Genomic DNA, 11799 nt, shown 5'->3' with positions numbered 1-11799 from the left:
TTGCACTGACTGCCAAATTGCTTATTCCAGTCCTCTGCTGCTTTTTTACTCTTCTGCACCACCAAATATTCACTGTACATGGAGGGACCCTCTAGACCCACAAGAAGAACATCAACCACTCCAGTTTTTCCTGAGCTGGAAGAGGAGGATGAGAAGGGCCTAAGCAGCCAATAGAGAGGAGAGTTGTTCTCTTGAAAAGCTAGACCTAGATCCAAATTCAAATGCTAAGAGGGCATGGAGAAATAAGAAAGCTTATATTAAGATGATGATTGGAGAATGGAGTAAGACTTGGTGGCTGTCTCCAAGTTGTCTTGCCAGGGTAGTTCATCATTTGCATGGGAAATATCCATGAAAAGGGCTGGCTCAGCTCCTTTCCCCTGGCACAGAGTGGCTGATGAGCTCTTGGGAGCACCCAGACAACTCCAGGACTGGGGTGAAGTTCTCCACCCCAGCCCCATGCTACACCCCCGTGGTACATGCTGTACATGGACACACAGTGTGCTCTCTTAGGAAACCATTCCCCAAGCAGCAAGACCTTGATAATTAAAAAGAAAGTGAAACCTACAAAAATAAAGCTCTCAGCTGCACAACCAATTTGCTTCCTGGAAAAACAGGGGAAACAAGAAGAGGACCAAAGGCAGACCACCACAGACCAGAGGTTAGTCCCTGCAGGAAGGTGCCCATCGAGTTCCTCATCATTGTTTTAATTGGGATAATGTAGGCATTACAGAGGACAATGCTCTGGCTCCTGCTTAGTACCACCACACGATCTGGGTCACCTCCCCAGTCAAGCGGGTGTCCTCACTGCCAGCAGTGCCTGCACCCAGCATCCACACCAGGCACCAGCCGAAGGAGGACTTGACCAGGCTCTGGATGCCCACGTCCAAAAGTGCCACCACAAAAGCCAAGGTAGCTAAAATCCTGATGGGGACAAGTAGACAAAAGCACACAGCTTTGCTCAGCTTTAACTCAATGAGCCAATTTAACTTTCACAGGTGTCATTGTCACACATTGCAGTGTGCTAAAGTGACCTTTTTTTCCAGCAAAGCACAATCCACTCATTCTCCTTCAGCTTCACTTCCTTTTACTCCTCAGCACCATCCAAAGGAGGGGAGGGCTCTGCATCCCTCATGCCCAGCATCCCCAGTGATTTCCTTGGGGCTCAGTGGCTTCCCCTTCAAGGCATCAGGTTTGCTCCAAACACGCCTGACTTGAGCCAAGGGGCCAGGACCTCTCACGAGAGGCATTTGGGCTGCTTTATTTTTCCAATTCAGCAGAAACTGTGACTCTCCTGCTAAGAAGTCTGGAGCCCACTCTGAAGACTGTGAGCCTGTTCCAGATTTACACTGTTTTTCCTTAAGCTCAGAGATCACCACTGAGCTGCCTCTCATTCTGCTTTTGGCACTTCCTTTCATTTTAAACTGCAATCATACTCCCTCCCCAAAAATAAACCAACAAAACCAACATATCCAGACAAGGGACCATCCAGTTCAGCTCCTTTAACATTCCCAGGACAGCAGTACAACGTCTCCAGCCGGGGTTACACTTTGGATATTATTTCCATCAGACACAAGTGGCACCACTTAAAAAAAATAATCCAAGCCAGAAATAACCCACAGGGACAGAAGAACAGAAGTCCAACATCTCTCTTACTCAAGTAGAGGGATTCATTCTTCTCTCAGCAACCAGACAACCACCACATATGAAGAAGCAGCTACGTGTCCATGTCAAATCTCTCGAAGCTCGCACACAGCTGGATCCCAGGGACCATATTCACATTCTCATTTCCCATCTCATGGCTTCTCTGCAGGACCCATGAGTGGGGTTATATTTAGGCCAGCTGGACCTGGGACTGATACCTACAGCTGGAAAAAATAAGGATGCTGGGATGGCCCATTTCATTGTCAGCCTGTTAACTCAGAGGTCAGTGTGGCATCCCCAGGCATCCCTGCATGGCAGGTCAGTACCTCCCGAGCTGTGGGCTCAGGAAACCCAGTGAGAAGGAGACACCCCAGCACCTCCCCACAGGACACAGCCCCAGCCCCGTGCAGGGGGGTGGCACAGCTGCCAGGTGTGCACTCCAGGGTGCCCATTTCAGGAAGGCTCCTCCGCCCTGGCTGTAAATACCAGCCCTGACCGCAGGATCCCAGCGGCTCCCCGCGTTCTTGCAGCAGATGTGCCAAGACAAGCCGATGTGAGGCTCTGTAATCGAAGGTTTGTTGGTCTCCTGGGACCAGTGAAAGCCCAGACTGGGGACTGAACCGCTGACTCAAGCGCACAAGCGACCGTGGAATGATTTAGGAGATGAGACCTTGAATTTGCCAATTATTTATCTAGTTGATGACTCAGACAAGCAGTTTTACTGTCCAATCCTTAGGGGAAAACATGTGGAACTAATCAGGCTACACCAAAATAAAAAAGAAAAAGATCAAATTAACATAAAATAAATTGAACGACGCACACAATACCAAACCTGATTTTTCCTTCCAAATAGGCACTGCATCTGAGATGCTTGTTCTTGCTCATTTATTATTCTTTAGCTTTTAAAGGGCAATACATGGCAGCAGAAGTCATTTTTGCAAGCACAACAAAACATAATCTCTTCACAAAGAAAGGCAATAGCTGTTTATTCAGCAGGTCCCTCCTATTCATGATGCTACCATCTGAAAATAAGAATGTCATCGAAAATAATAATAAACCAAGACATTTTTGTGATTAACTTAGAAAGACACCAATTTCAGTACTAAACCAGCCAATATGAACAAGGTTTTGTGCTAATAGGTACCATGAGTTTGTTGCCTGTCAATACAGACTAAGGAGGAGAGAGGATGCTTTTGTGCTTTAATGTTGGCTTGGACAGTTGGAAACTTTTACCTTTTGTGCCCCAGAACTTTGGGAAAGTCACTTCAGCTCCATTTATCAGGAGCTAGATGCTTAGTTCCCACAGAGATCCACATTTTGGGATCTTGTGGGATTTGGGATCACCCTACTGCACACTGAAGTCCAGGGCCTCACTCTTGCCCAGCCAGGATCTGTGGTATGTTAATCTCTAGCTTCAAAGGTGTGCATGCAGATAAAAATTAAAACTTTTCTTTAAAATTACAGATTTTGATGAAATTTCATTTTGAGAGAGAGATTCAAGTTACCAACCACATTAAAAGAACATGCTTAGAAACAGAACTGAAAACTATTGCACCCAGCATCAGAAAGGACAGAGATAAAGTTGAGCCGGGTTAAAGCAGACTCATCCCAGCCAGCTCTGCCAAGGACTTGCATCCCTCCCCAGCACAGGTGACTCAAATCCTCTCTCCCACCAGCATCACTCCTCCCTGGGACCTCAAGGCTTGACTTTGAGCCAAAAGCTCTTGCTTGCCCACCCATTTCGCTGCCTCCTCCTCAATGCAGCCTCCCAGATAACATCAGCCCAAGGTGATTATGTCCTTCCCAGGCCAGCAAACCAGATTTTCTGAATGACCTGCCCAGATCACTTCTCATCAGCCTCATGCATTGGTCGGTGCCAGAACTCTTCCTCTACACAAGTCACCAGGTATTGTCCTGGAGCCAGACAGTTTTTCCTCCTCATGTTCACTGAAAGACTGAGCATTTCATTGCTGGAGCCATTCATTTCACCCACGCTCCAATGATTTGTGTCCCCACCCCATCATCAGGGCACTCAAAATTGCCCTTCCACTGAGCTCTTCCTGTTTGCCTTCTCTTCTCCACTGCACTTTGATTGACACCACTAAAGATGCCCCTGTCAAGCAGGCTGTGGTCTGGGGCCAAAAAGGGAAAAGACCACAGTCAGCAGGGAAAGGTACCTGCTGTGAGAGCTTATTTCATCCCTGGCAGAGGGATTGTGTTTCACCTGAGCGTCATGGTTTAACTCCAGGCAACAACTGGTTTTGATTGGTATTCAGTTATTTTTCTTCCTAGCAGCTGGTACAGTTCTGGGGTTTGTATTTAGTAATTTAGAGAATAATGTTGATAACACACGGATGTTTAATTGTTGCTAAGTGGGGCTTACTCTGAGTCAAGAACTTTTCCATCTCGCATACTCTGCCAGTGAGGGGAGGCAAGGGAAACTGGGCAGGAGCATGGCCAGAACAGCTGACCCAGACTGGCCAAAGAGATATTTTGTATCACAGAACATCATGTTCATCTCTTCCCCACCATCCTTCAACTGACTTGCTTAAAGATGTCCCTGTCAAGCAGGCTGTGGTCTGGGGCCAAAAAAGGAAAAGACCACAGTCAGCAGGGAAAGTACCTGCTGAGAGAGTTTATTTCATCCCTGTCAGAGGGATTATGTTTCACCTGGGATATATCATCTCCCCACTGAATCAGCCCAATGCTCTCAAGCCAGGGCTCAGCAGAGAACATCCCAATGCTGGTCCATCCCCAAAAGCTTCCTGGCAGCTGCTGGTGGGCTTGTTACTTATGAGGGGTATTTTGAGCAGTTTCATGGTTGTGTCTTCTATCAGGGAGCAGCAAGAGCCCAATTTCTGCCTGCCTCACCCTCATCTACCACACAGCCATGCTCTCACCCATGAGGAAAGGGGTGACCCCTAGAGTTCCTCTCACCAACAGAGCATGGGGGACCTGCAGCCACCCTGGGTGCTTGTCCTCCCTCCCCTCACTACCAACAGCTGCCCACTCCAAGAAACTACAGTGGCCTCAACAACAGGACCTGCAGGCCCTGCCATCTGCCTCACTTTCACTAAAACAAACCTTTCATCAGGAATGCACCTTCACTGGAGTCACACAGCAGAGGAGACCAGGCAAATACCAAAGAGCAAGAGAGAGCACACCTTAAAGCAGAGCCATAGCCTCATGCAGCATCCCAGACTCTTGCTTTTTAGTAAAGAGAGACAATCAGCATTCAGGCTGACTTAAAAGATTGAGCAGGATGATGACAGCTCCCATTTTGGGGAGAAAGGCAGAGGGAGAGGGGATTTGGTTACAGACTAAACCCTTGCGGCAGGCTCCTATCAACACACACCCCAAGGTCACACGTGGGAGGCAGCTCCTTTAAAATCATAGGAGAGCTTGGGCCTTTATTTACCTCCAGAAAGGCTTTTTAACTCTGCTGCTGTGATTTCACCCCCAGGGACCTCATGGGAAGCTGGTAATATCAACCCTAAAGAAGCAGGGGACCAGTGTCCGTGTGTGTAGGGATGGGATGAGCAGAGCCCAGGCGAGGGCCCTATGTCCCCATGGATGGCCACCTGGTGAACCCATTCCACAGCCATGTTTTAATGGACACCCGGTTTTAGGCACACAAAGAGCCCACTTCTTCTGCTCACACCATCACAGACTTAACAGTACCAAGGATGAAGGCTGGGAGTTTGCTGGGGAGAAGAGGGTCTGTCACTGTAGCCAGGAACAGCAGCAGCCAGCAGGTCCGCAGCAGGATCTCAGCACTGGGCAAACAGTTCTCATTTTGCTTATGCCTCTCAGGTGTTTGAAACATCCCTTTGTAGCAGAAAAGGGAGAATATAATCAGCTGTACATGAAACAGAGAACAGGGCTGGTGAGCCATGGTCATTCTGTCTCACCTCTGTCAGCTGCAGAGGAGGGGTCAGGGTTTACTCATGCAGCTCACTTGCCCATTACTTAGAGCTAGCTCTGAATTAAAACCAAGCCAAGAATAGCCCAACTCCTCAGCATCACACAAACTCATGAGCTGTGGGCAGGGCAGAGCCCTGGCAGGTGGCTCTTGCCACCAGTCTGATAAAGCAGGGCAGCTCCTCCAGCAAGCAAGCAAGGTTCACTGACTTGCTACAGCTGTGTGATAACTCATTTAACCTTCAGCATTTCTTTCACCTGTTGTCCTTTACTCATTTTCTTCATTTAAATTTAAAGCCTGCAGCACAGAGCAGGGGAAGCCTTCCCACTGAATAGAGCTAGCAATGCCTCCTTAAAGCTTTCAATACTGGAGTCAGAGGGAGTCGAGTAGGATTTTTTTTTTTCCCTTTAAATAAAGCTCCAATAGATGATACAGAAATCTGAGTCCACTTAAAAAGAGAAAAAAAACCCAAACCATCTTTCCTACTCCTTGTGGTTATTGGACAGAAACAAACCAAAAACAAGGAAACAAAGGAAGAAGAAAAGAAAGACAAAAAACAACCAAAACCAAGCTTCAGATGATTTCTAACTGGATTTCATGCTCTCTGAGTGCCTGGCAGGCTTTCCAGTCACGAAGGTTTTGGGGCACCAAAGTCCCTCCCCTTAAGTAACTCCTCAGTTATCAAACTCCTCAGCAACTTGGGAGTTTGGGGGCATTTACTGGCAGGGAAAAGGGACAGGAGTACAGAAAAGACCCGAGCTTGATGGAGACCTCTACCTAAGGGATCCCAAGGTTTTGGGCTCCAGTCCCCATTCTGCCTCCAAGAATGCCCTATGAAATACAACGGAGCTCCTCAGCCAAATGTCCTTGGGACTGGTCAAAAAAAAACCCTGGCACCTTCCCCTCATCCAGCTCAGCCCCTCTCAGACAGCCCAAAGGCTCCAGCAACTTCTCCCCTAAACAAACCAATACAGCAACAACCAAACCCAGAGCTCTCACCTCTGCTCCTTCCCTGGATCCCAAACAGAGGCTGCAGGACCAGCACTTTCTTTGCTGGGTGTGATATCCTTTCAGCAATTCCACGTTGACTTCTGGGGACCAGTAGGAGCCCAGTTAGTAAATGCCTGTCCTCACCCATCTGGGCTGGGTTCCCTGCTGGAACCAATTAGAACAATTAGCAGCACATCAGTGTTTGTGCTAAGAACTCTCACATGAGGTATTTGCCAAAGACCTGACCAATTTCCTCGCCCTTCAGAATCTCCTCTGCTGTTTGTGGGGGTTCTCATCCCCCCACTTTTACCCTTTCCCCCCAGAGCTCATATTGTTAAGGGACTATGCAGCTCAGGGAGGGAACGGCAGTGTAGATAAGGCAGGAGTTAATGAATTGTTCATGATGAAAGAATAACAACCAAGCTAATTAAGGGTCTTCATGTGCCTCCTCCAACCTTCATTAGCTGCTGTGGTGACCCTGTGCCTACTCAGGCAGCAGAAACCTACCTGCTCTCCCAAAGAGACTCAAACTCTCCCTTCTCCAGAGCAATCTCCATCACAGTGTCAGTTAAAGGAGGCATCATTTCCCCCCTAATTTTCAAAATTAAGGCTATGACTTTTAATTATTATTATTATTAATGATGTCACTTATGCCTTATCATTTTCATTAACTGACATTCTTCTTAACTTTTAAAAACACATGTTAACCAAAACATAATTATCTACTATTTTATTCTGCAGTGCAGATGAACTTTAGCAGGTTGGACATGACTGCTGAGAGATGTCACATCCTTCATGGAGGACTGGACTTCCAATCCTGTTTTGGTTCTCAGACTGTCCACATTTAACTTGTTCTTGAGGCACTTCTCTACCAGCATCAACAGGTGCCCTAAAAAATTGTATTGATGAATTTCCCTGAAAAAAAAAAAACCTCTTCTCTCAGTCCTTTAGAAAATCATCAGAATTAACATCCTAACTTAAACACCTGGACTAACTCTGGGGACAAATGACTCCTGGTTCTTTGAAGAGATGCAGTGAATTCTTGTAAACCCCAGTAAGCCTGCCCTTCCTAAGGAACCTTGTCCTACTAACTGCAGAGAGTTAGGAGCCAGTTTGGTCAAATTTGAGCAGCTGCTCTTTGCCAAAGGGTATTTCTCCTTTTGCCAGACATGTAGGATGTATTTCTGCCAAATTTGAGAGTCCCTTTGTACATTGATCTCCCCATCTGTAATACAGGCTGATTAGTAAAGGGGAACATCTCTAAGCAGAGAGGAATAGATCTGCTGCAAAGGGGCTGCAAATTCATTAGTGCTGAGCCCCCAACAGTGCTGCTCTGCTGTCTCTCTGGGAAGTGTCACAAGACCCAGATGTCAGTGGAATAGCAGAGATGCTGAGCCTACCCAGGGGATGGCTGCCAGTACCAGTCTTGCTCATGCCCCATGGTCAGAATTACTGGCCATGCCCCAGCACAAAGTGTTGTCAAAACAAAGTCTAATCCTGCTGGCACCTCCACACTTCTCATCTCTGCCCTGCACCAGCCAAGATGCCAACCCTGTTCTGTCTCTTCCCATTCCCCCACCATGAGGTCCTTTTGGGAAAGCATGGGCTTGTTCTTGCTGAAGGATACTCAGGGAGCATCTGCACTGCCATGCCTGAAGGAGTAAACTGGTCCATGCTTTTCCATCAAAGTCATTTGGAAGGAATAATAGGATGGAAGGGCAACTAGAAGATTTTGACAAAAAACATCAATCAACAGAAAAAAGCAATTAAGGTTTTGACTGTGTTGCTACAAAATTTTCTCTCTAAAATTTTCCTGTGGAAGGGAATCAGATGCAATGCACCCATGAAAGGGAATTGCGTGCTTACCACTCAGGTCTTCCCAGCAGCTTCACTTTTAGTGCTCCCTCTGCCAGTCCAGCCTAGACCTCACTTCTGAGGCACTCTGGGATGGAGAGACACCAGGAATACTTCTCTGCCATGGTACCACGTATCAAAGCCCTTCACTCATGGAGAGGTCTCACTCAAGATTATCTCAGAAAGTTACCTTTTGGTCCCTGCGGTCCATGCTGTCACGAATGTAGTTGCACAGATCAGCCACAACAATTAAGTGGGCCCCATCTAGCTGTTCTCATTAGATACAATTAAATAAACTGACAAAAAAAAAAAAAAAAAAAAGGAAGAGGCATGACAATGACTGTTGCCAACTAATTAACTTAGCAGATCGATCTCAGTGCAACAAAAAACTCATTAAAAATATTTCTTTATGTGGATTTTTTTTTTTCTGTTAAGTTACACCGTTAAAAATAGTCAGGCTTTTTAACTAAAAATCGGGTCTTTCAATATACGGGCAGTACTGTACATCCCACGAATGCCACTTCCAAGCTGCATCCTGCTCTCCGCGAGCCTTGCACCCCTCCTTGTGGTGCATCGAAGCAACTGTCGTGTGAGCAAAATCCTCTCTGCTGGGCGTTGGCTCCCAAAAAAGAGCACAGAGACATCCATCATCTCTGGCACCAAGCACCACCTTCTCCATGTTGTGAACGTCTCCGAGCTAGAGACATAAACAACTTCTGCTTCTAGAAGTCAACTCTAAGCACACGTTTCAAACATCATTAAACTGGAGGCAGTAGACATGTGTGACACATTGAAACAGTTACACTCCTCAATCTTAATGTTTGTTTAAAGGTTACTTTTGGATGAAAGCTGGTTAGAGAATAAATAACAGATGCTGAAAGCATCCATTATGTATTTTTGCAATTAGCAGAAAATCTTGGTACTTTTCTTAAAGAACATACATAATTTTGTGGGATGTTTATTGCTGGAAGCAATCTGGGCTCTCACTGGCAAGAGCAGCGTCCAAGAGCCCAGGGAAGCTTCACAAGGAGTCACACATAGTAAGCCAAAAGCAATGCTTGCTTCAGGAACAGCACTTAAAACCCTGTGCTTGCTGTCACAAGGAAGTGGTCAAATGCACTTTCTTTCCACAGAAAATTTTAAATTAGAAAGAACATGGAGAAACCATCCCTATTTCTTTTCCACGGGCATTTTGATTACCCAGCAAAAGAGTGGCTCCTGATTATACTTTCGTTTGAAAAATGCACCCAGGATGTTTCAGGCTATTGTTGTCTTCTCTGCCCAAGGGCTTCTTCCATGGTCCAGCTACCACCTCCCCTCTTGGGGTATGGAGATACTGCTCTACCTTGGGAACTCTTGTGCATCCAGCATGCATGTCCTGGAAGGGAAAATGGAAGTAAGGAAGCCACTACAGCTCCCAGAAAGTATCTCCTCTCATAAAAGTCTGTGTGCAGAATACAAGGTGGAGCAGCAGTTTAACTGTGCCAGTCCTCTCCCTGATGATTTTCATCACATCCAAACAAAGGTGGAGGGGGTGTTCAGGCAGAACAGAGGTATTTGAGTTAGAACATAATACAGACCTCAGCATACTCGGTGCTGGGAACTTCAGCTGGTTCTGGTTGAAGAAGACAACAGTAGTAATGCCCTGAATAGAAGCCTAAATAGTTGTCCTATGCTCAGTCAGGAGAGATGACCACCAGATATTATATCCTCCATATACCCTGATAGATCCTGAGAGTTCCTGAAGGCCTCCATGATAGATTAAGCTTTACTCCTAAGACTTGATCTAATTCTACCCCCAATCTCTTTTTATACCTCATGGCACTAAATGGAAATGCATGCTGAGAACAGAAGCTGTCCAAGATGCCATTTTCACGTACCATACCCAGCCCATCACACTTTGGTAGTCACACAGCAATCTTTGCCATTTCTTACCACACAGAAACAGCATTGTGCTAAAAAGCCCTCCAGAGTAAAGCAGATAATATCTTTTGGGATGGTGCCTGGTATTTTCCAAGAGTTGTCTCGCTGCAGCACTTATTACAAAAAACTAAACCAAAGCCTCCTATTTGTAAATTGGATAGAAAAAGCACAACTCAAACTGGTATTTGGTTTAGTACTGAATGGTTCACACAGTGCTTAAGAAGCATTTTAGACAAAAGCAAGCTTTCTGCCAAACATTTGAGGGGTAAGAAAATTTCTGCTTTGCTGTCTGAATGCAGTTATAAGGCAGGATGACAAAAGAGCCTGGCACTGCTGCCCACACTGAAATACACTGTGCATCTCATGCTTCACATGCAAGGCTCACATTGCCTTCACTCTGCCTAGTTTAGTTTCTATAGTGTTATCCTGAAGAAAAATTCCTCTCTCCACAACCCCTGGCATTAGAGGTGATAGATTCAACGAGGGGAGACGAGGAACTTGTAGGCAGGGATTGCTTTTGCATTAATTTCTGTACAGCACAATCATGAAATAGCTGCACCCCACAAGCATCGCTGCCCTGTGGAACAGGTATTTATCTAAAGCTGAAGTCTGAGGAGTGAAGCAGAATTGACTGAGCTTCTCCAAGGGTCTTCCCTCCTCAACCATCTCACTTGCCTCCATTCATAACTTGTCACTGCTGGTTTAACATCTAGTGACTGAGGAGGTTTTCTCATACAACTGCAGCTAAGCACTGTGTTGAAGCAAGGCAGACACAGCTGATCTGACTCCCACAGGAGAAAAGAGCAGAGGTACTACACTGAGATTTCCTGTAGCTGGGGAAAAAAAAAGCCATGTGCTTTATGTCGGTTTTGTAACAGCTTATGTACCAAGTTCATGTCAGAAACAGGTTCAGATCGCTCCAGAGGAAGGTTTAAAGGTTTTCTTTATTTAGCAAGGCACATAGAGATTGGCAAGAACACCCCCCTTCCCTATCCGAAAGAGCATCTGCAATTCAGAAAGGTAAGGAAAAGGCGTTAAAAGGCAGAAAGCAAAGACGATAGAGCATACCTCAGCTGAGCAGATTAGAAGACTCAATAAAGATGCCTATTGTTACCAACAGAAATACTCTACAAATACACAGGCTGAAACCCACCATCTTAAACTAAGCAATCCATGAAAAATAGCACAGATGCAAGATTAAATTCTTCCATGCTCCCCTATCTCTATGGAAGGCTTATAAAGGTCTGCAGATCAAGAGTGTGCACACTGCTGCTATATGAAGCCACATTTTAATATTTTTATATTATTTAACATTTACTGTCTCCTTTGTTACCTGATCAGGCAAATCCTCTTCACATTGTCTCGCAGTTTTCATTATCAGCTGTTAACCCTGGGATGTTTGGACTGTGGCAAGGGCACAGCCCCAGGTCTCCAAGTCCTGCTGCACCACGGCTTGAAGAAATAACCTG

The sequence above is a fragment of the Corvus hawaiiensis genome, chromosome 9 (assembly GCF_020740725.1).
Source record: "Corvus hawaiiensis isolate bCorHaw1 chromosome 9, bCorHaw1.pri.cur, whole genome shotgun sequence".
In the NCBI taxonomy this organism is placed as follows: domain Eukaryota; kingdom Metazoa; phylum Chordata; class Aves; order Passeriformes; family Corvidae; genus Corvus; species Corvus hawaiiensis.
This window is presented reverse-complemented; position numbering follows the sequence as displayed.